Source organism: Thamnophis elegans, chromosome 10 (assembly GCF_009769535.1).
Source record: "Thamnophis elegans isolate rThaEle1 chromosome 10, rThaEle1.pri, whole genome shotgun sequence".
NCBI lineage: Eukaryota > Metazoa > Chordata > Lepidosauria > Squamata > Colubridae > Thamnophis > Thamnophis elegans.
In genome coordinates, this window is record NC_045550.1 from 32,452,330 (window position 1) to 32,478,258 (window position 25,929).

General features: G+C 39.5%; 1 long non-coding RNA gene across 2 annotated transcripts; it reads left to right on the plus strand.

The window, feature by feature from the left end:
* Positions 1 to 782: 782 nt before the first annotated feature.
* Positions 783 to 17,949, plus strand: LOC116513707. Of its 2 annotated transcripts, XR_004256031.1 has the most exons (4): positions 783 to 869; positions 16,359 to 16,410; positions 17,107 to 17,210; positions 17,421 to 17,949. It is a non-coding gene; the product is annotated as an uncharacterized LOC116513707 (long non-coding RNA). The 2 variants fall into 2 exon arrangements; XR_004256030.1 differs by having other exon boundaries at positions 17,107 to 17,949.
* The last annotated feature ends 7,980 nt before the right edge of the window (positions 17,950 to 25,929 follow it).

The following is a 25,929-nucleotide window of genomic DNA, read 5'->3' on the forward strand; positions in this document are numbered from 1 at the left end:
AAGCTAAAGAGCCAACACTGTCCAAAGACATCTCCATGGTCATGTGGCCAGCATGACTAAATGCCAAAGGTACATGGAACACTGTTACCTTCCCACCAAAGGTGGTCCATATTTTTCTACTTGCATTTTTTACATGCTTTCGAACTGCTAAGTTGTCAGAAGCTGGGACAAGTAACGGGAGCTCACTCCATTATGTGGCACTAGGGATTCGAACCGCTGAACTGCCGACCTTCTGATTGACAAGCTCAGCGTCTAAGGCACTAAGCTACCATGTCCCTTTTAAATAAACATATACCCACATATATTATATGTATTTCTTAATCTCATCTTAAATATTAGAATATTTAACAATTGTGGTAGGAGAAATTCCAGAGGCTGCAAAAATTGAGTTTGGGGGTTTATGGTGCGTCAGGTGATCCACTCTCAAAGGGAAGATATATATTTGGAGTTCTGAATTATTTGTATCTCCTAAACTCCTTATAAGGCTCCATACATTTACCCCTAGATTATGCTAAAACACATTAAATAAATGGAGTCATTATAGGATTACATATAGTCCACTCAGTAGATAAGACACTCATTTACTTAATCCAGGAAAAACATATTGTTAGATTGGGTAATGGAAAGGCACACTCAGGCTTAGGCAACAACAGCTCTTTATTGTAACATAACAAATATGTGCAATCCAGCAAAGGTTCAGTCTGACAGTAGCCCTTTTATAGGGAGCTGTAAGACCCTTTGACCAATGAGATTGAATCTCTGTTCCCACTGGAACCGAGGATCTTGGTGGAAACCACTATAACAGTTGCTAATATCTAACCCTCTCCCCTCTTAGATGGAATCATCTGACTGTTAATGTAGTCATGCAGGTAGGTGGGCTTTTTGGTAGCTCTGCCAGACCTACGCAATTCAGTCAGAGCGGGTTCTTCAGACAGGTCGGAAGGACCTGTTGGCTCTGCAGTTTCACTTGGTGGAAGCTCCTGGAATCTTTCACAGGCCACAACTGGCGCTTCGAGTGCTGGTTTGCTCAGAGCTCACCGCGGGCCTGCAACACAAGTAGCTAAGTATCCCGGTGTCTTTGGGTTTGAGTTGCCTGTGGAAGGAGTGACTTCGTACTCCTTTTGAGTAGGGCTTTGGCTAACCTGTGCAGGAGTTACCTCTGGCTGCCTAAGAGTGGAGTTGGAGATGCGGCCACGGAGTTGGTCAACGTGCTTTCTCCAATTCTGACCATCCTCAAGCTCTACGAGATAAGAGCGAGGCCCAGTGATGCCTATCACTGTGGCAGGAATCCACAGAGTTCCCCCGGCGTAGTTGTGGGAGTAAACTGAATCCCCTACACTAAAATTCTGAATGTTGCTTGTGGAGTCTGGGGGTGATGCGGCAGAATAGTTTGGGTGTAGCCGGTCTAAGTGGGACCTTAGTCGGCGACCCATGAGAAGCTCGGAGGGCTTCTCCCCGTAGAAGTGCTTGGTGTGATGTGTTGAATTAGAAGATATTGGTCAACTCGTATTTTCCAATCTCCCGGGACCATTCTGAATAGGGACTTTTTTGCAGATCTCACCATTCTCTCCACCTGACCATTGGAGGCGGGATGGAATGGTGCGACCAGGGCATGTCTGATTCCCTGTGCTGCTAAGTAGGTCTCGAATTGCATGGCTGTGAATTGGGCCCCATTGTCAGAGACCAGGGCATTGGGCAGGCCATGTGTGGAGAAAAGTCCATAGTACCTTGATGACCACTTCTGCCATAGTGGAAGTCATGAGGACTACCTCTAGCCATTTCGAGTCCATAACTACTAAGAATGTCTGGTCATGAATTGGACCAGCAAAATCTATGTGCACCCTAGACCATGGTGCTTGAGATTGCTCCCACTCTGGGGGAGCTGGTCTGGACTCCTGGCACGGTGTGCAGGTAGACACCCATTCTTCGATCTTCCTGTCCATGTTAGGCCACCACACATAACTCCTAGCCAAAGACTTCATCCTGACAATTCCAGGATGCCCTACGTGTAAAGCCTCTAATACTGCAACTCGCAGTTTGGGTGGAACAACAACCCAGTCCCCCCACCCAGCAAACAGCCATTAATAACAGACAATTCATCTCTTTTACAATAATACATTTTGAAATCAGACCCAACAGGCCCCTTGGGCCACTCCATCCACACCCAGTTCAAAACTTGTTTGATGGTGGAGTCTCTTGCAGAGTGGTGGGCAACGTCACTAGACGAGACAGGACCAGTCTCTAAGCAGTCAATAAGAAGGACTGGCATCTTGGGGGTAGGGTCTGCAAGTAGGTCTGGCAGCAGGCAGTGGCTCAAAGAATCGGCATGCCCAAGGTCGAGCCAGGTAAATGGATGAGGCAATAGTTGTAGGCCACTAGGAAAATAGTCCATCCGGTCATTCGTGGCGATAATGACACAGGAGAAGGCCGGTCCCCAGCCAGCAAGCCTAGTAGCGGTTTGTGGTCATGATGAGTTCAAAATCACAGCCGTAGAGGTACTCATGGAACCTTTTTACACCGGCCACTGCAGCCAATGCCTCATGGTCCAGCTGGCTGTATTTCTGCTCGGCAGCAGACAAGGTCCTTGAGTAATAAGCAATGGGTGTCTTGGTTCCATTGGGCATGCAATGGCTGAGGACGGCTCCGTTGCAAGTTCACACAAGTGGCAGGGTCTGGCTGTACTGAACCAGGAACGTGTCTGCTGACAGTAGTCTCTTTACCGCAGCAAATGCGGCTGCTTTGACTTTGACCCAGGACCACTTTGCATTCTTTGCCAGGAGATGATGTAAGGGCTCAACAACAGTGGCTTTCTGTCTAAGAAAGATGCTGTAGAAATTAAGGAGTCCGAGGAACGCTTGCAGCTCAGTCTGATTACAAGGTGTAGGGGCGTCCAGGATTGCTTTAGTTTTTTTAGTGGTCAGGTGAACCCCAGAGCCATCTAAGAATTCAACCCTTGGCATGTTAATTTGGCATTTTTCTTTTTTGAGATGGAGGCCTTTGTCTCTGATTCTGGCCAGAACAGTTCCCCATCTTTTAAATAATTGTGCCTTATTTACAGCCGATACCAATATGTCATCAAAATAGGGGGCAATTCCTAGAATCCCCTGAAAAAGCCGTTCCATGATGCTTTGGAACAGTCCAGGGGCGATACTAACTGCAAATTGCAAGCGGTTACATTTGAATGCACCCCTGTGCTTCACAATGATTTGGGCCTCCACCGTAGTGCCATCTACAGGCAATTGTTGGTATGCTTGTGCCATGTCTAATTTAGCGATTTTTTTGCCGGGGCCTAAGGAATGTAATAAACCTGTACAATGGGTACAGGGTAAGCGCTTTGTTGTAACACTTTATTGATTGTGCACTTGTAGTCCGAGCAGATGCGGACAGACTTGTCAGGCTTGACAGGTGTAACTATAGGGGTCTCCCAGCATGCATGATCAACTGGCTCTAGGATTCCCTGGCCTATGAGCTTGTCAATTTCCAGATCAATTTTAGGGTGGAGAGCGAAAGGTACTCTCCTGGGTTTTAGCCTGATGGGGGTTATGTTGGGGTCCAAATTAAAAGAGATTGGGGTCCCTACATACTTACTTAGACCAGTGCCGAAGATGTCCTTGAACTCCTTAAAGAATTCTTCGGCGCTCTCGTCTTTCAAGGTGTTAATACCAGTCACTTCTAGGTCCAGGGCTTTGAACAAGTCAAGTACCAGGAGGCTCTGTCACCACTGACCACCGTCACTGGGAGCTGGCCGCTGAAGTTTTTGAATTGCACCCAGAAGGTGCCCTGGCCCATGATGGGGACTCGGTTCCCCTGGTAATTGCGAAGGCGGATATAAGGGGCACGTAAATGCTGTTTCTTCAGGCTAGGGATAGCCTGCTTGAGTGTAGACCATGACATGACGATCAGTGATGATCATCATGTCGATCTCCATCTCTCATGGAGAGCCCTCAATGAGGACTGTGACCTGCGAGGACCTTCAGCTTTTTTGGCCGCCTTGTGTGGATTTGGCCGATTTAGGTGTGATAGGTGACTCTGGTGTCGCCCTCTGAGTGCCATGGTGGTGGCTGCCATCCCCCTTGGTTGGGCCTCTGCTGGCGGTTAGGTCAGCTTCTAGGGTGCTCGCTTCTGCAAACCTTGGCGATGTGCTCCTTTTTCTCGCAAAGCTGGAATATGGCATCGTGGAAACAGCAAGACAATCTGACATGGTCTCCTCCGCAGCTTGCGCAAGGTGGGAAACGTGATTTGAATTTACGCGCTGACTTGGTGCGGATACTGCGCATGCAGCAGCTGCCGTCTTCGTTTTCTCAGCTCTCTGCTTCTGCAGCCTCGCGACGTATGCGTGCACTCTTTTGCACGTCTTGTAGAGTGCTTTGGTGCTGCAGAGTTTCTGTAGACTTAACAGCCAATTCGGATGCCCTGGCTTCGTCCAAGGCAATTTGTAAGGTGAGATTAGATTTGGCAAGTAATCTCCTCTGTAAATTAATGCCCCACACCTCACATATGATCCAGTCTAGTATGAGTTTGTCTAGGTCTCTGAACTTGCAGTATGCTGCGGCCTTTCTTAGCGCTGCAATGTACTCATTGATCAATTTGCCTTCCTTCTGATTGAGAATATTAAATTTGTGCCAGTGAATGTGTTTAGACGGCTTGGGAGCGTAGTGTGTCCTCAGTGTCTGTTGGAGCACCGACCAAGTGACTGGAGTGGCATTGGCTCTAATAGGTCTTTGGCTGTTTCAAACACTTCCCATCCACAGTAACCCAGGAACATGTTCTTCTTGAGGCCTTCAGAAAGGCCCATGAGGTTGTTGGCTTCGAGGAAGCAGTCGAACCTCAGCATATATGATTCCCAGTGCTTGGTGACTGGGTCATACAGAGTCGGTGGGGTGTGCATGGCCATTTTGTGTTCTGAGGGCGTTTTGAGTTTGCCACTCAAAAATGGCTGCTCGAAGCCGCGCTGAACTCCGGGCTGGATTTACTTGCTGAATTGCTACACCCTTTTTGGTTCACCTAGTTGCCTTCCAATTCCACCTTCGTCACCAGTGTTAGATCGGGTAATAGAAAGGCACACTGAGGTTTAGGCAATAGCTCTTTATTGTAACACAACAAGTATATACAATCCAGCTTCAGTCTGACAGCAGCCCTTTTATATGGAGCTGTCAGGCCCTTTGACCAATGAGATTGAATCTCTGTTCCCGCTGGAACAGAGGATCTTGGTGGAAACCACTATAACAGTTGCTAATATCTAACCCATATTCTAATCACTTATAATATTTTAATATTATAGGTAGATAATATTTTAATAGAGCTGGGCTGACATGTCTTTCCTTGCTACTCTTAATTTGGTTTGGAGAGGATTTTGTTATTTAAAGTGGAGTTTCCCCTTTTGAGCTGTTTTGAGCCTTTCAAACAGTAGAATGCTTCATCTCCGCTTTTGCATTTCAAAATATATTTCTAAAGCTGTGATTTGGCCACCCGAGTTGGAGAGTGTGCCAATCGTAATTGTGTAATTTGTAGAACAAGAGAAAAAAAGAGGGAAGGAGATGGGGAAAGTGAAGGACTGTAATCAGTGTAGTAAGTATCCTGTCAAACCAACCAATTTGAGACTTCAGTCGTTCTTTGTTCTGAGGCTATCCAAAGCTGTAGTTTGTATAGAGAAAGTCTGAACTGCAAAAGAGAAACCAGTCACAATATTTTTGCCAAATGGCAGTAATATATAAGGTGATCAGACGTCCCGATTTCAGCGGGACAGTCGCTCTTTTGAACAATTTGACCTGCATCCCGGTTTTTTTTTAAAAACTCCTGATTTTTTTTAAGTTACGAAAAAGCCTCCAGCTGCCTTGAGGCTCTCCTAGCAACTGTGAGTGTATATTCTTCGAGCCGAGCGCATTCCCGCCCACGCGTCCTTGGGAGCTGTTGCCAATGGCTGAGGGAGGAGAAGACTTTACTCCATGTGGAGACCGTGGGCTTCCCTCATGGATTTTTTCTTCTTCTGTTGCTTTGAGCAGCCCCTCCCCCCTCTTTCTCTCTCTCTCTCTCGGAGCTAGTGGCTGCCTCCGAGGCTGTCCAAGCTCAGCCCCTCCCCCTCCACCCAGACTGCTGCTTCGCCTCGGCTGCTTGGGGCTTCTAAATTGGCATTGCGTGTTGTTTGGGGAGGGGATTACTGTGCCATAGAAACACAGCATACGTCTCACGTGGCTGATAACCTGGTCTCTATACAGAAAAGGTAATTTTAAAAACTTCGGAGCGAATCCAGAAAGAGGGGAGAAAGAGGCTGAAGGTGTGCACAGGAGGGGGAATTTATAAACGGCCCAGTGAATCCAGAGGAGGAGTGTGTGTGTGTGTGTGTGTGTGTGTGTGTGTGAGAGAGAGAGAGAGAGAGAGAGAGAAAGACTATCACTAAGTGTTGTAGCTTCTGATTCTTGATGAATGTATTCTATTTTATTTTTCTTTATGTACACTGAGAGCATATTCACCAAAGACAAATTCCTTGTGTGTCCAATCACACTTGGCTAATAAACTATTCTATTCTATTCTATTCTACTCTACTCTACTCTATTCATTTCTATTTCAATTCTAATAAGGAGTTTAGCTTCTCTCTCTTGAAAATGTAAGCTAGCAAAAGGCATTACAATGCAAGCTAGCTTTAGCTTTCAAACAGTTCATTTAGTGACCAAAGTTACAATGGCATTGAAAAAAGTGACTGATCACCACTTTCACACTTAGTGACCATTTTTCACACTTAGCGACCATTTTTCACACTTAGGAACTGTTGCAGCCTCCTCATGGTCATGTGATCAAAATTTTGATGTTTGGCAACAGATTCGTATTTATGATGGTTTCAGTGTCCTGGGGTCATATAATCGCCTTGTGTGACCTTTTGACAAAATATAAAAATTTTAAGCAAGCACCCCAAGATTGGTGTCCCTCTTTACCAATCTGAAAATCTGGTCACCTTAGTAATATATCAATTTTTCAGTCACTCCGCCTCCCCTCACCTACTGATGATTTTCCAGATGAGAGTTGGAAGGGATATTAATTGTTCTTCAAAAGAGAGATTTAAAGAAAATGTGGGTGTGAACTTAGTTTTAAAATGGTTCCTACCTACTTGTATATAATGTTAATCAGGGATTCTCTCAATTTTAAGGTAGTTCCCAATCACAAACAATAACAAATATATCTCTGCTCTTCAGGAGCAAACTGTTAATATAGTATGTTATGTTCCTGGATCTTTAGGACATTTGTGTAAAGCATTCATTTTAGATCTTTATAACACAATAGCTCTTTAACTTTTGGGCAAGGCTCCCAAAGCAATCTGCCATGTTGACAATTTAAAACTTGAAAATAATGTCAAAGCTTTACAACAATAACTAAGAACAAAAAATTATGAGCACAAACCCAAACTTTTTAAAAGAGCAAAACTAATGAGTCCCACCACTCATGAACAGTTAGATTTATAAGGATTAGAATCTTCTCAAAATGCAAGAAAAACTTTTTCCATATCAAGTGCCCACCCAGTGCAACATCTTCCTAGCACAGAGAGCATAGAAGACCCCAAAATGATTTTCTAGTGGATACAGAATAGGGCAGATCCAAAACTGTTCTCAATTTCAAGGAACTCTGAAAATGGCTAGTTTTGTTTTTCTGTGATTATGAGCACTGCTGATTTCAGGGATCTGTATGAGTCCAAATGGCAGATAAGCATGAAGGAAAGGACCAGCTGCTACTATTCTGCTCTGTTGAAAATCAATTACAACCATATTAAAGAAAAGAGAAGCTTCTGTAAGTAGCAGGTAAGCCTATGTATGTATGCATGGACAGTGTCACAGTCATTATTATTTAACAGAAATTCAGCATAATTGCACAGGAGTGCAGGAGTTTGACATACTTTTTTCAAGGAACTCTGAGGAGTACCATCAAAAGATTATTATGAAATATAATTTGACTAGAGTGTTTGGTTGATTTAAAAGCAATTATTCTTCCTTCATATTTTCTAACTCTTAGTAAAGAAAAAAAAGTTACATTTCTTATAAAACACTGCCAGAAGAAAAACATATTTACCAATTGCTACAAGGTGCTCCATATTTGAATAAGACCTATAGAATATTGTCTGCAAAGAGCTTGCAGAAAAAGTTACAGGATTTCAAAATGAGCAATAAAAGGGCAGATCCTTATGAGCAATAAAAAGATAAGCCATAAATAGAACAGTTCATGACCTACAAAAAATATCTTTAAAAATATCTATAGAAGCATAATTTGAGAGTGCTGCAATTTAACTGTACAACCAATGTCCAGAGCCAGTCCTATCAACAGAAAGATATATGACAGGATGTCCCTGGAGAGAGCTAGCCCTTAGGAGCTGGTTCACACACAGTGCTAAGGTACAAAGCATACAAATCAAAATTGTTCCTACAGCACACTAAGTCACAAAGAGATCTCATTAAGGCTTAGCATAGGATGAGTAATGTTATTGCCTGCAAGCCAACATTTTTTTCTTCAGTTTGTTATTAAACAAAAGTTGGCATCTAAAGCTTTCATGAATGATCCCAGTAAAATGGAGATATCACTTAAGGAGACTGGGGCTGAACATATGTAAACCCTTTATAGGGAGTTCCTGATGATTATTTTTTTTACCCAAAACAGATTTATTACATGTGCCAAGGGATTAACACACCTGGCACACTGAGAGGTGGGAGTGTTCTTCATTAAAAATTCCCAGCAAAAATATGTTGCAGGTTTTCTGATAGGTGTGGATGATGTTGGTGCTTTAGAGGCCACAGATAAATAGGGAATTCATCCAAAATATAGTTTAGAATTTTTAACATTTATCTGAAGAGATATTTTTATTTGAGGATGGTAAAACTGATTAAATATAATCTCAAGAATTAATAATAGACATTCCCTCCTGGAGAACTTAAGGCTTCTTCTCAAATTCTGAATTCTTTGTGAGGAAAAGTAGCTGGAGGCTAACAGAATGTAGTGATTTAGAGGTGCAGGACCATCAAGGTTGCCCATAACTCATCCTAGGTCCTAATCATGATTTCTTGGGTAGGAGGCAGGTAAAGGAGGCTAATAACAAAACAATGCATGTTGACTTCATGCGCTATTCTGTAAATTAATCAGAACTGATGCCAATAGACACAGATTTGTTTATAATACACTCAGTAATTATTTTCATGAATGTACCAAATGTTTTAACTAATCTGATATTCTTATTGCATCTGATACTTCTCAAATAATTACATTAAATTAAATATGTTTTAATAGATTTCTTTGGATTTTGATAGATGGTAGTCTCTTTGCCTTAGCTTTTGGGTAGGGTATATACTTGCAAAATCAAAGTAATTCCCACAAATACTTTCTATCTTGCTAGAAAGCAAGATCAAGTCCCGCTTTAGCCATGAAGGCCAGCTGGATGACTTTGGACTAGTTACTCTCTCAGCCCAACCCTCCTCTTGGGGTTGTTGTTATAACAGAAGTAGGGGATTTGTTATGTTTGTTTGCCACCTTGAGTTATTTGTAAAAATAATAAAGGTGAGATACAAACAAACAAACAAATGAACACATATGTATCTCTCGCTCTCTCGCTCGCTCTCTTTCTGTGTGTGTGTGTGTATGTGTGTGTGGTTTTTCAGTTCCAAATATATCTTTCAAAAAGATGCATTTGATAGTGAAGGAGGGTAGGGTTTGGTTTCCAAAATGTTGAATAATACCACTAGGAATATCTTTTGATTAGTACCAATTTTTTGTCAATTTTGTGTAGCATGAATTCTCCTGCCTGGGCCCTTCTATACCAACACTGATGGAGCAGACCACTTGTATATAAATAGAGATCAAACTCCATTTCCTTCTAGCACTCATGATGTTACCTAGTTGAGTAGTGAAACAACTGCAAGAAAACAGCCAACTCAGAGAGCACCAAGGACCCCATAATTAATTTTTGCTAGGCAAAACTATTGTCTGTCCAAGACAGAAAGATGTGTGATATTTGTTTTTGAATGACTGATAAACCAAGGAAAGCAATAACAATAGCAATAGCAGTTAGACTTTCAGCCCTCTCTAAGTGGTTTACAGAGTCAGCATATTGCCCCCAACAATCTGGGTCCTCATTTTACCCACCTCAAAAGGATGGAAGGCTGAGTCAACCTTGAGCCGGTGAGATTTGAATAGCCGAACTGCAGAATTACAGTCAGCTGAAATAGCCTGCAGTGCTGCACTCTAACCACTGCGCCACCTCGGAAAGAAAATGCAACTGAAGGCAGACATTTGCAGTAATTAAAAAAGCTTGTTAGTTCTGTTCCATAACACTCATGGCAGTCTTCCTTGTAAGTAGTACTTGGCTTCAAATCCATTACTGAACCGTCTGCTTTATCTGTAAAGGACCTGTCACATCTGGAAAGATCTCTTTCATCATGAGGGTGGACCATTTGAAAGCTGCACTTGAGGAGAGTTTGTAATGAGGAAGTCCAAGAGTTTATAGATGACTGGTAGAATCCCTTGGAGTGTCCATAATGAGGAACAAGGAAATGAAAAAGAAAAAAGGACAATACTGTGGGTAGCCCCTGTACTTGGAAGCTTTCTTGCATTGATTCAAAAACCTTTGATATAGATGAATACAGTGTAGTGTTAGCTTCTTTTGGCTACCAGCTTGATGCCAGGTGCAATTCAAGGGGCTGGTAATATCTTCCTGATATTAAGGGGGAAGTAGAGCTTCCTTGTTCATGGAGCTCTCTTCAGCCATCATACTGAGACAACTGAAAAACAATCATGCTATAAGACTTTTGGATAACTTATCATAAAAGTGAAAAGTCATTGAGAGCCCTGTTTCTGGTTATTTGTTGAGTTACTATATTATACTTGTAAGATGTTAGATTCATTTGACTGAAATACTATAAAAGTATTTAATAAAAATCACAGTAATAAATTTCTTTTATAACTTTACAGACAAACCAATGGTCCATTATTTTTTTATTAATTGTAAATGCCTTTCCATTAAACACTTGTTCAAATATAGTTAGGTATAAATAAAATATAGCGGATATTTTATCCCCTATTTAAAAAGCAAAGAAACTGTAGTCTTCTTTATTAGTGAAAAACAAATTTCAAATAATAAATTTGAATGATAGATAGGATCGGGGAATTTGAATAATTATACTTTAGAAAGTTATAACTAAATGCAGGTTATGCTTATGTATTATTTTTACAAATATGTTGAGACTAGTATACAGGGATTCTATTCCTTTGACAAATGAAGCATAACTAAAATTTTAATTGGGATTATTCAAATTCATGCTGGGTTACCAGTTTCAGACCTTCAGTTATTCTGCTAATGTATGCATTACAAAAATCTTCATAGTATTTCTGTGAACAAAGCAATTGTGAGTAACTTCTGAACAAGTTAAAATATCTGCTAATCTAAGACATGTGTAATGGGTACATTTGAACTACTGTAAAAGCATCATTTCCAAAGCTGCCTGAAGGCAGGAAACGAATGTCTCAGAGAGGATACATGCATACTGTACATATAAGCAGGCATATCGGCTTCATATGAGATAGGAGATACATTTATTATTATCCCCTATTTAAAAATCAAAGAAACTGTAGTCTTCTTTATTAGTGAAAAACAGAATTCAAATAATAAATTTGAATGATAGATAGGATCAGGGAATTTGAATAATTATACTTTTGAAAGTTATAACTAAATGCAGGTTATGATGTATTCATATGTTCTTTTTCTAATATTGAGCTTTTTTCCATCACACGTATATTTGTGTACCATTTTATGTAATCCATAATATCTCCTTGCTGGTAACAGCAATCTTTTGTGCAAGTCCTCTGTCAAAGAAGGGAACTTCTCATCACAAGTTAAAATAATCAGTGCTTTGTTCCTTCTCCTCCTCATTGCAGTGATATCCATAACATCATTAAAAATTCATTGTGAGAACTTTCGTAGACATTCATGCGTGGACCAGGATTTGTCTATACAAGTCTGGATATTTGAAATTTAGAATCCGATACTGTTTTGATGATTGAAGGACCATTTAAAGCAATGGTAGAAGGATATATCTAGACTTGCATAGCAAAATAAAACAGTCCTAACATACTACAAGATTCAAAGGAAAGAAGAGGATTGGGTTTACCATATTTGAAATTATATTTTGCTGTCTGCTGTTTAGCTTGGATGAAAAAGTGACTATTAAGAAATCAAAATTATTGAAATTTGATCTGAGATTTAAATGGCATAGATATTTATGTATGACAAAACTAAGATTAATGTAGATTTGAAAAATTATTATGTCAGTCAGGCCGTTTTGAGACTATGAGTGAATAGGTTGTTCCTGAAAACACAGATCTGTTTTTCTATATGTGACAGCTGCAGCAAGATTATTATATACTCAAAAGTAGAAAGGTTTGACACTACCAACAGGTGGAGAATGGTTGGTAAAGACCATTTTGCATGGAACATGCAGAGATGCTAACACATCTTCCTTGAAAAGGCAATATCTACATATATGACTGACTAGAATCCTTTTACACATTTTGCATGAGAATAAACTTATGATATGTGATTTGGATGATTAAAAAATGGATAATAGAAAAAAGTGCATTTTTTGTAATCATAGAGTAAGATAATTTTGTAATTATAGTTATATTTGGAAATTGGAAGCTTCTTTCTATATCTTTTTATTCTTTCTTTCTGCTCTTTTGCTTTCCCTTTTCTCTCTCTCTGTTTTGTTTATTCTGTATTAATTTGTGTTAGTTTTTATGTTCTCTTTAAAAATGTTAATAAAAATTATGCAAAAAATGGAATTTAGGAATCAGATAAAAATGCCTGTAGTTCATATGTCTGAATATGCTTATTCACTTTTCATGCTGGGAACAATAAATTCTTTCTGAATAGTTTCCTGGGTCTTGTCAGTAATTAGTGTTTTGCAGTACTGGAAACAAATGCTTTTGATAGTTATATAACAATAATTATCTCAACATGGGATTAGCCAGTAATTATGTGTTGAACTCCTGCAGGAAAGATTTTGCTGTGTTTTACTTTGCTGATATATTTCCTGTTTCTAACCACAAAGTTGAACAAACAGAAACAACAATCTTTGCAGAGCCAAATACCAGAAGTAAACAATATGATAAATGGATCTTAAGTAACCAAAAAGTGAAAAGGGGGAAGCTTATTTCTTTAAATACATATTGCACAAGAGTATATGAATACCTAACTCACTCTCAATAAAACCCAAACCTCCACTGATACTCAAGGAAACAAGAATGCAAAAACAAGAATTATGGGTAGCTTATAATTATAATACTATTTTTAAAATAATAGTCAGCTGTCAAATTGACAATAGTGCTCCTAAAAAGACTTTTAGAACCATTTTTATGAGTATTCTCAGGGCACACTTATGAGTAAAGCATATTTAAGTGATTCAATGAGTCCCACCTGCACATAAAACATTTCTGCATGTACTTTGAAAGTTTTTCTTTCTTCCTTTGTTATTGTATTTATTATGTTTCCCTAGTCTTTTAGGAACAGATTGTGCGTACAAAAACTACAGTTGGAGGAGGACAGAGAAACACCAAGTGTGTAGGATATAATGTAGAAACCAGTAAAGACTAGATATTACTGTTCTAAAATATTTTCAGCTGTACAATATGGCATCTCCTTCAGACAAGTGCCATTCATGTATTTGGAGATTTGGGGGGAATTGTAAAAGATTTATGGTATTCTAAAACTATACCACAATAACTTTCTCTTCTATGGAATCACAATTCCCCAAAAGGATGAACAGTCACCAGAATTTCAGTTCTGTCAGTTTGGGAAAAGACAGAATGTTCAGGAAAAACAAAACATGCTGGAAATGAATGCATCCATTTTGTACATTTGTAGTATTAATCCAACTAACTGCCGTTTGTAAATAATGGTTCATGAACCCGGCTAAATTTGATTAAATAAACCATGACTTGGTACAGGGAATAATCGTAACCTGTATGGAGGTGAACTGAAAATAAACATGTTTTATTTGTGTTTTTTTAATTGTGTGCTTTATTTAATAAAAAGAACAAAGAGAAAAAATAAAATAATAAAAAAGGAAGAAAACACAAAAACAATACATTTATAGAAACAACATCCATATCTACATAGTCTCTCTAAGATATATATTTATTTACATTTATGTTACAGTTTGAATAAAGTATGACCATACTTAATTATTTATAAGCAACTCATGTTCAGGTCATAAGTAACATCAGGTCTTCAGTTTATTAAGTAATCAGGGTGATACTTTTTGCCTTTCCAAAGTTGAAGCAACCTGAAAATATTTTTAAATAATTTTCTTGGTGATTGCTAAATAGAATCCTTGCAACCAGTTTGGAAATACAAGTTCTCAATTTCTTCTTCCTGTGGAGAAATATGTTGTGGAAAGTCATGTCAAGTGTTATCAACATCCGTACATCCAGCACAGGAAAAAGGGTGACAACATTGTTTACAGAAGATGGATCCAACATGGCATCCACAGCATCCATATTTTTGACCACCTAATGTAGGATTTTACCAGATACTCCTCAGAATACCCCTCATTAGCAATTGGCCATTTCCCCAGCACATTCACACAGCATCTGTACACAGTCAGTGCTGCACTAGTAATGCACTACAAATAACCAAACCAGTTACTCTAAATCAGTGGTGGGATTCAAATAATTTAACAACTGGTTCTCTGCCATAATGACCAGCTGGGTAGGCCTAGCTCGGTGATCCTGTGACAATGTGGCTGTGGCCAACTCAGGGGCACTTCACCTTAGCTGTTACATTGTAATAAGGGTAAACCGGAGAGGCAGTTTCTGTAAGCAGGACAATAAAGATTAGGCTAGAAACAACACCAGAATGTCTCCTTCCTGCCTTCCTTACAAGATTATCCCTGTAAAGTGAAAAAAATAAAATAAGATTTTTTCCAACAACTGGTTCTCCGAACTGCTTAGAAAGTTACGAACTGGTTCTCCCGAATAGGTGCGAACCGGCTAAATCCCATCACTGCTCTAAATTGACAGAAACAAATTTCATTTCTTCTCATGTGCCTCCTGTTCAGATTGAATGTGCACACAAGCAGATCTCTCCTGACCTTTGCTTTGGAATCGAGGAAGCATCATCACACCTCTTGTCTTCTGTTTGTGATTAGTGTGATATGACAATATGACAATTATAAACAGCAATTAGTCATAATTGCTATTATAAATTGTGTTTTGGTAGGATTTAACAAAGGAACCAAACTTTGCACATGTTCAGTGATTCAGGACACATCATATACATCTGACCAGATATCCTCCGGATATGTAACTCCCCATGTATCATTCTTAGCCAGCACAGTCATTACCCATGTTAGTCAGGGGGGCCAATTGGAATTGTACTCTGTCATATTAGGGTGGTGCCGAGCTGAGAAATGGTAATACTTATTCCTTTGGTAATATTTAATAATTTTCTAAATTAGGAAGTTAGTTGTGGATTACACATTGGAATGAAAGAAGGTCTTTATTATGCTTGTCTTCCATGCAGAAACCGCTGAAAATGAAACTCTTTTTAAAAAAATAATGGCAGGATTTCAATCTGATATTCAGATTTGTCAGGAATGTTGGCTCAATGTTCTATACAATGTTCTTGAATCCTTGCTTTTCTATTCTTCCCATCCCTGCTCAGAAAAGTGCACCAATTACTTTCTTTCTTTTCCCTGAGAAGGTCTTTGAGGGCAAATAGTTTCCATTGATAGACCTGTTGTATAAGCAACTCTCATTATCAGCTCCTTCCTACTTAAACAGTTCAGGAGGGAGGGAGGGAGGGAAGGAAGGAAGAAAGGAAGGACCACAACATTCCTGTCACTTGAGCTGAAAGGGAAATAACCAATTTAACCCAGTTTAAAAAGAATGGTTCTTCATTTCACCTTCTCTCTGGTGGACCAATGAATCAAAAAACCAAAAATTTAAAAACTCAGAAATTCACTACATCACCGATCCTCCTCTGAAAAAAACCAAAAAGACAGAGGGCCACTGACGCATCTGGGCATAGACCCTTCAGAAGCAGGTGGGCAGCCTACCAGCCTAGAACAAAATGCTCACTGAAAGCAGCCACCAGTGACCAGAAGGAAAGGGGCATTGTCACTACAGCACACAAATGGACAGGGGCATTTGCCTACAATGAAATGAAGAGCAATAGGTGAACTGTTCCACATTGCTTGTGTCAGCAAGAATCAGGAAACACTATCTTTGATGCAGAATAAGTAAAGTGGAAGATGCTTACCTTTGAGGTAGCGTTGGGACAGGTTTTGGAGAAAACTGTGTATTCCTCAGTTTGTGTTCTTTTTTTTTTGTTCTAGGACAAGCAAATTCTGCAGATGAGCTCTGAGGCATTGATTCCCCAAATCTGAGGTAGGATTTGAAAAAGAAGTAAAATATGCCAGCCTCCATTTCAGATTACTTCAGAAAATGTTAAGATCATTCATGGCTACTCTGATTTCTTGTTTAATTGCTTGCTTGCTATGTCTGCCTCTGCTCTGCCTCAGTTGTTGAAGGTATTAAGTTGGGCAATTCTTTATTTTATGTATGTATGCATGCATGTATTTTGTGTGTGTGTTTAAAAGATTTATATTGCCACCCATCTTAAGTAACTCTTGGCGACTCCCAACATATTTACTTATTTAAAAGATCATATAGCTACCTAAAATGGCTGCTTATGGCTCACACTTAACATGTGGTGAGATCAAAATCACAATGTTTGAAGCTACTTCTGGGCTGGGGCCAATTATTATTATTTTCTTCATTTTTTAAAAAAAATAAATCTTTGTTCACAGATTTTGATGGGAAACACACACTTGATTTTCAATAATTGCACAGCTGAAATTAAGAGTCAAAATCAGAAACCAAAAAAATAAGTTAAGAATCACATGAAATGTTAAGGTCATCGTTTCTGTGTAATATTCTGGTATTTCAGAGAATGGTTCCTCATTTAATTCAGAGATAATAGATGAATGTTTGCTTCAACCTGTTGGTGTTTTTAAGCTTGGCTGACCCTGATACACTTCATACCATCACCAATGATAATAATATATTGTTTCCTCTTTACAGAAAGACTATAATCCTTAAGCTTCTCGGAAAGGCTTGATGTGGAAAGCTATTTTGTAAGAAAGAAACAAGAAAAGATTCTTGCCTCACACTTTACCACATATTATGTATGTTCATATTCTATTTTGAAATTGCTGAAATTGCGCTGATTAGTTTATATAGTATTGAATAAAGAGCACTGCATGCTTGGCCAGGGGAAATACTGATGTTCTTTTAAAACTAGTTTACTGGCATGTATTCTAGAGAACCTGATACACTTTTTTCATTTCTACTGATTTCAGAATAAAGAGTTTTTAATTCTGTTATCTGCTTTGCAGGGATTTGCCATCTAGTCAAGACTCTGAGTTGGGCTGTCCAGATACTAAAAAGATTTGCATAGAAAACATTGTTGTACACTCATTTTCTTCTCCTTCACCTCCCATGTGCCATGTAAAAATTGCAATTCTCATGCTGAAGGGATTGTCCCTTATATAAATAAGTCTCAAGATATTCCATAATGTAGATATAAAGATATTTATAAACTGACTTCACATTTTGCAGTAAGACATGGCTTGCTTATTGATGCTTAAATAAAGCACAACAGGTGATTCACACAGCACTGCAAAACCAGATTAATCAGTCCTGAGATGTTAAAATCAGCCTTTCCAAGTTGATCTATCTTGTGAATAGACATCATCTCTCAAATTCCCAGCCAGAATACAAATTGATAAGTATTTCTTAAATAATAAAGAGCCCTGCTGGAGCAGCATAGTGACCTAGTGGTGTCACCACTCGGAAGGTTGAGAATTCAATCCTAGGTAGCAGCAGATGCTTCCTTCCTAGGGCGCAAAGAAAAAAAAATCTGCTGCAAACTTCACTTAGGTGTCAGGAAGGGCATCTGGCCAGTAAATTGTCAGCTTTATCCAGCCACCCCAACTCTATCCCGAATAGGGATTACAGGGTTGTAAAAAGAAAAAAAATGAAGAGTCCTGGTGGCTTAACCTGGTGGTTAAGAATGCAGTCTTGCAGGCAAACTCTGCACACAATGTGAGTTCAGTCCTGATGGGGCTCAAGGTTGACTCAGCCCTCATCATTCCAAGCTTGATAAAATATATGCTACCCCGTAGGGTTTAAAGTGCTTTCTTGGTGATTTATGATATCAGCATATTGTCCCCAACAATCTGGGGACAATATGCTGACATTGTTGGGGGGAATATGCTGACATTATAAACCACTCAGAGCGTGGTTAAAGAAAGTGCTTTAAAACACTTTTGGGGGCTATATAAGTCTAAATGCTATTGCTATTGCTGTTAAATGAGCCACAATTGCTGAATTAACGTAACATGCTAAGCAGGGGTGGGTTTCAACTGGTTTGCGGCGGTCCCTGCGAACCGGTTGGTCGGCGAACCCGGAAGTAAGTAACTTCTGGGAACAGCGAAGGGCCCTCCCACCCGCCCGCGCTCCTTACCCGGTTTTGACGAGTTCTGCGCTTCCATGCATGCGCAGGACGCATACAGCGCCTGTGCAATCCTCCAGGAGCAGCTGGAGCATCACACAGACGCTAGTATGCATGCGTGCACTGCGCGCGTGCACGAGGACGCCGCCGGCCCCGTTCCAACTGAACCGGTTGGAACGGGGCGAGAAACCCACCCCTGATGCTAAGCCATAAACTATTATTCACGAACCATAGTTACTGAGCTCACATAGTATGCTAAGTCCCAAACATGCAAACTCTGAATACAGTGAGTTCCAAATGGTTAGAAAGGAAAAGAAAATTGACATAAAAATGAAAGTAATGAAGATTCATATTGAGAACTTGTTCACACCAATTGTTAAAGGATAGAGAAATCAGTTTCTAAATCAGTTTCCTCTTGGTTTGGAAAGAATTGTTGTTTCTTCACTCTGCAGGACCCTTTCTCCTGCTTTACAAACTTCAGGCAACCAGCAGGAACAAATTGCCTTTGACAAGCTTGTGCATACCTTTCATTCTTTAATTGCCCTTATATTGTCCTCTATAAAATAAAATAAAAATGTGAAATTAAATATTACACACTGGTATTGTTTCATTTTTCTGAATTCATGGCCCAAATTCAAAACTAAGTCTGAAACTTTTTTATCTGTGAAAACAAAACCTTGACAGTGTAATGTTGCTTCACTCATGTGACTTTGATGTGACATACAGGCTCACATGGTACGATAAAGTCATATCCTGGATTGCAATTTTTATAAATGTATCATTTTCTGATCATCTGGGTGTCAGGGGAGCTCTAATCTGGTTCATACATTATTTGCTTAACAAGGGGATCATTCTGCACATACCCTACATCAGTGTTTTCTCAACCTTGGCAACTTGAAGATGTCCGGACTTCAACTCCCAGAATTCCCCAGCCAGCTGGGGAATTCTGGGAGTTGAAGTCCGGACATCTTCAAGTTGCCAAGGTTGAGAAACACTGCCCTACATCCTACTGAGGGGTTCATCCCTATGGATGATCTTGCAGGCAGATTAAAATGGCATGCTCTGGTTCCTCTGATTAAACAATACCATCTATTGAGACCTTGAAAGTCACTTACTCAGTTGCAGACCCTCCCCTCCAGAATGATATTCACCCAAGTTGTGGATTCCCCACCCCTCATTGTTCAGAAGAGCAGAGAAGATACTGGGTTTTCACCTGTGATGAGGAAAATGAGATCTCTCACTTGATTCCATCTGGTTTGTTGACCTTGTTATCTGTTATCTTCTGTTTTATTGTGTTTTATTGGTTTTATTGTAATTTATTTGTTCAATTGTTTTGAGCTCCCCCGCTGAGTTGTAGAGGTTGGGTGGCATACAAGTTTAATAAATCATTAGTATTATATTTGCAAACAAGTAAGGAAACCTTATTACTCAGGCCTATCTTTTAATGAGCTCAGAGTCATAAAAGGAATGACCATGTAAGTATTTTGAGAACTGCAAACCCAACAGATCAAGCTATGCTGAACATTCGCTGGCCAGCATGGCTGAAAGAATTTTGGGAATTCTGGCCCAACACATTTGAACGATGCCATGTCAGGGAAGGATGCATTGGAACTTGCCAAATCTCTCAGCAAAATTTAATAAACCTCTTTTTTTTCTCAACTTCCAAAGGAATGATTCAGCAAATAGTGATTCTTTTGTTTATTCTTTTTTATCTTCTTCCTAGGGAGTAGTTTTATAAAAATAAATATGTAAGTCTTAAGAACCAACATTGACTGTTATTAAAACCTTTGATAAGTTGCCAGTATATTCCAGCTTTGAAGTTTCTCCATGCCAGGGGATCCAAAGCCCTGTCTCACATTCCACTAAAAGACAAAAGGAACAGAGATATATAATTAAATATTGTACAGGGTCTTATAAAATTATAATCAGGCCTAAAGATAATTCATTTTTTCCTCGTATATTTAACACTTTTTTCTGTCATAATAAAAATTGCAGTTCAAAACAAATTTTAGAAGAAAAAAAAGCACTGTTTCAAGGCCTTTGATAATTTAGCAGAAATATTCTATATGAATTGTGAGATCCTTTTGTGTATTGACAGCTGTTCTCGTTCATCAAATCTTGTTTAGTGACAGTTCAGACCAGGCATTTACACCTTAGTGCTCTCCAAATATATAGGAAGTTCAAGTCCTGGAATTTCAAGCCAAAGTGATTCGTGGGCATAATGGTTGAGAATTCTGGGAACTGCAATCCCAACCGATCTGTAGACAGTAGAGAGGATTACCTTGATGGAGAACTATAATCAAGACAATTCAACATGACTTAACATCATGTAAAGAGAGAAATTTATGAAAATGTCTAAGACAAGGTTACTTTCCTCACCCCAGCTCCCAAGAAGATTAAAGAAAGATGAGAAAAAGTACTAGTGGTGGGTTACAACCGATAAGGCCTGGTATGAGCATACCGGTTCCTGCCAGGAGCACCAGCTACCATTCCGGTATGGTGATCCGGAGGGCCCACTCGCCTGCCCGCGCTCCTCTACCGGCATGTGCACGGAGCGTATGGCACCTGCGCGACGCTCCGCCAAGCAGCTGGAGCATTGCGGAGGCATCGTGGAGCGTCATGGGAGGTAAGTATGCATCCGCATGCTGCGTTCGTTCATGTGGGGACGCCCAACCCTATTGCACCGTATTGATTGCAACGGGATCCGGAACCCACTGAAAAGCACATTCAGATTTGTAAGATTTTGTTACCATAGCCATTCTAATAAAAGACATTTTACATAGAATGTGATTCTTGGTCTGGTCTATTTTTTAGGACTGAAAACATTTGAAGACTATCTCATAAGAGAAAGCCATTTTGAAAATAGAGCTTCCACCCAAATCAATGTTTCTCAACCTTGGCAACCTTAAGATGTTTGGACTCCTAGAACGCTGTAGCCACACATCTTAAAGTTGCTAAAGTTGAGAAACATTTACCTAGATAACTACATTCTTAGCACCAGGGCAGAAGCCATATTCATATACAGTATTTCTCTCTGGCAATTTATGATGGTTTGAAGGTTTTAACTGTAGTCCACAAAACTGTAGTCCACAAAACTGTATTATTAAGGTGACATAGTTTTAGTCTTATTTAGTTATTTTTGCTTCAATATATCAACCTAACTATCTCTCTATAAACCAGAAGTGTTTACTATCTAGCATAAACTATTAAGGACATTGTGTGTATAGAAACACAATTCTCTATAAGAGGCATAGAAGTCAGGTATAAAACATTACAAAATTTTTCCATGTTATTATGCATAAGCAAAGATTCCCCAGGATTAGCTGATTCAGCCTACAGATTGCTAACATCTGCAGAGCAAAGGTACAAAACTAATCTGTTACCCTACCTGCAAACAAAGAGCTTCTGGCTGAGCAAACATCTGATCGTCACACAACCTTGAACAGATTATTAAAGCAAGTTCTGCCAAAAGCTCCAAATTACAGGACATTCTTCAGAAAATTTAAGTCCCAGTGAATTCAATGGGACTTTTCAGTAAGTACTGATAGGATTGGAATTTTGTTACATTGTGTGTATAACTGCAATCATCCTATACTAATGCACTTTTAGAGAATTGAACTCAATAGCCTTTCTAAATAGTTGATTTAAATATGTCCCAGGGGTAGGTTGCTGCCAGTTTCACCACCAGTTTGCAACCCCTGTGCACGCCAGACGCACGCTGCGTGCGTGTGCACCATTCAATGTCAATTGTTCTTTGCACATGCGCAGAACAATTTACAGTGAACTGTGCACGTGCAGTCACTAAAATCCAAAATGGCAGTGACTAAGCAGCAGCGAGGGAACCGGTTCAGGGGCGTGGCAGGCCTGGGTCACTGCCGGTTCTGTGACCCTGGCGTGAATTCCACTACTGGTTCAGCCGAACTGGGAGCAACCCACCTCTGATGTATCCTAATTGCAGTTAAGCCTGTGTATAAATGTGACCTAATAATATTTAAGCTTCCTATGGCATATATTTTGTCTTCTGAATGAACTCTGCATAGATAGAGCAGTTTTTCACAAAAAAAGATGAAAACATACAATTCCTAGTCAATGAATCTATAAATATAGACACTAAACAAAGGTGGTTTACACAAATATAATTTTGAAGTAATAGAAAATACTTGTAGCTCGGGTTTTAGATTTGGACAGTGGTTTGCTCTGAGCTTGCCATTTAGTTTCCTATTCTTCTTTAGCTAGAATAAGACAAGACACCTCTACAAAACTCCCGCTGATGATGTTATCTACCCTGGTAAAGAAATGTTCAGAAACTAAATGAATAGTGAATAGTTCTTGTAGACTTCTCAGTGTCTTTCATTACTATCAACTTTGGTATCCTTGGGAGAAGAATCCACAGAATATGCTGAGGCCTGTCAATTCCATTACTGCTTATCATTTACTGCCAAGAACAAGTAGCCCTGAATGTTGCCTAAACTTAGTCGTGGATTGGGGGAAGAACACCTGAAATAAAATCCAGACAAGACAGAGGTATTATTTGTAAAAAGAAAGCTAGACTCAGAATTGAGATGAAGCCTGTTCTTGATGTACAAGAGCCAGTTCACAATTGGAGAGTGCTGCTTCTGCTGTTGTTGAATTTAACATGGTGGCTCTTATGTGAAGGAAGTTTGTATAATTATAGCTAGTGCACTAACAGCAACCCTTCTAGAGGGGGCATACTAAGTGACAATTATCCACGATTACAATCTTTCTTGACTTTTACTGTAGCATATTTTATATGGAGGTTTTTTGAAATTTCATTTGATACAAAATGCAGCTAATTAAGGTACAGAGATCAGGGCTGGATTTAGATGAAAAGAGGCCCTAGGCTATTCCACTTATGAGGCCCTTTCACCTCCCATTTTTCTACGAAGCTGCCGAGGGCAAGTTGAAAGCGCTTGTCGGGCCTGACGCTCCAATTCATGGTGTAGATGGTCCATGGCGCCTCGTACTTGTAGATCTCCTTGCGCTTCCCATGCAATGACATGGCGGGCGGGAAGGCTTTACTTTGTCAGCCCCTCATGACCTCCTCCCGAGGTATCGCTCCCGACAGCCTTTCTTCACCTCACACAACGACGGCTAACCCGATTCCTTCATTCACCCTATTCAAACTCTGGTTTCTCATTGGTCCCGGACCACGCCATTCCTCAACTCCAAGGCTTCTCATTGGTTTTCTGAAACGTCCCCCTCGCTCAACCCCCGAAAATTTACATATTGGCTATCGCGGAATTAACCATTAGCAGACAAAGTTGTCGTTCTTGGATAAAGCCCGCCTCTTTCATTGCATTTGAGCGTATCAAGTATGGTTTAGTTAGTCGCTCTCATAAAAAAAAAACAATGACGTCGTAGAGATAGAAATGTAGAACATAATACAAGTGTAATTTCTTGTGCCGAATGCTGTTATCCTTCCTTTGCTTTAATCTGAGTATATATAATCCTTTTAATTTTGCTAACAATTTGAATGTAGGCCCCTCTTGATCTTGAGGCCCTAGGCTGAAGCCTAGTTAGCCTATAGAAAAATCCGGCCCTGTCAGAGATTATATAATGCCAGAACTAAAAGACTCTACTGACTACCGGTTGTCTGCTGGGCACAATTTAAGATGCGGGCTTTAAACTTAAAAGAGTGAGTAATTTAAGGTCTGACAATTTGACTGCCTCACCTGCTGTGAAATAAATGGCAGGAAAAGGGTCAAGAAGTCTTCTCCCATCCTCCACCATGGGTTTTCCACCCTTAACTACAGCCTCTCACAGTTGTCTTTTGGGGAGGGGGAGGGATGGAAATTGTTGGTAATCATGTTGTATCCTGCTTTGTCTTTGGTGAACTAACCCAGTGGATTATAGGATTAAGAATAGGAGAGACCAATTGGTTCTGAGTTTATGCTCCTGAGTGTCTGCAGAGGTAGTAGGGCAAGGTGTTAGTGACAGTGATGATAATGATGAAACCTGGGTGATATCATTATGCAAATGTCACCATGTACGTACACGAGCATTAACCAACGCTTTTGTCCTATGACAATACTTCACATGTATCATTATTTTGGCATCATTGTGGTTTGGAGTGAATACAGCTGATTGCAAGAAGTAGATCATTTCCTCATTAGGCAGGTTCTTAACTGTTTGGTTAGTTTTAGGTTTAACTAAGATTTCCTACTAGGAACAGTACTGCAAGGGTCATGTAGGTAATATCTTCTTCAGGATTGGCAGTTCTTCCCATTAATTAGATCAATTTATATCCTAGCTCACTGAAAGAATGAGAATTTGACAAATTTTATGAGCTGGCTGCAAATTAATTTAAATTAACCAGGTGAAGAAGCAGTAATTAATCTTTATATTAATTAGTAGAGTGATTTCATAAGTGTCGATATTTTTCCAAAGTTTCTTCCTAATGCTCTCCCAAGCTTCTGTATCTTAGATGCATTTTTCCAAACCTAAATAAAAATTTGAACCAAAGCATCATACAGAAACATCTGTAAGGTCTTCTCCACTATCTTGCCCTTATTCCTGTCTATTGTTTCAAATCTCATCTTCACTAGTTTTTTGTGAATTGTGACTCTTTCTACTGCATGCACTTTGAATGCTGGTCATGTTTGTTTCTGAAGGGCTAATTTGCTGGTTATGAAAAACTAAAGCTCAGATTTGTCCAAGCTGTTTGTGATGATCAAACATCAAAAGCCCATCTTTTTACAATATGCTATCATTTTTAAAGACAGTTTATTACTTACTTTTTAAATAAGTTTTGCTAAAAGTATTAAACTTAGAAACATAAAATACTAATGCAAACTAATATAAAATGGAGAGAACCAAGAAAGAGAGAAGAACAAAAAGTGCAGTGACAAAGAATCTTTTGATATCCTCTATAGTAAATATGATTGCAAACTTAACTATGGTTATAATAAAAGTTTACTTTTTTATTATCCATCTTTCTAGTTTATTACTTACAAATAACAATTGCCTAAATTGCTTTAAGATAATACTGTATGGCATCACTTGAATCTAAATCTTTCTGAGTTTTCAGAAGGAAAACTAGTTTTCATTGTTTCATTATGTCTCACTTCCCACTTTAAATTTACAGCCTGTCCTCTCTCTGGATTTGCTGATCCCCACAAGTAAAGATCTAGCAAAGATCTTTGTTGGCTGTTCTTCCTTAGTCAATCATCAACATGCAAAAGCTATCACTAAAAGGTCATTATGACAATCAAGCTGATAGTTGCAGTCAGACACAGAAGTGAAAACTGCATCCCTCAGGATTCTGATGACCTTTGAACTTTGTCATAAGAACTAAGTGTGGGTTTGGATCAATAAGCGCACATAAGCTACCACAGGAAATTATTCCATCTTGTCTACAGAGATCCAGACCC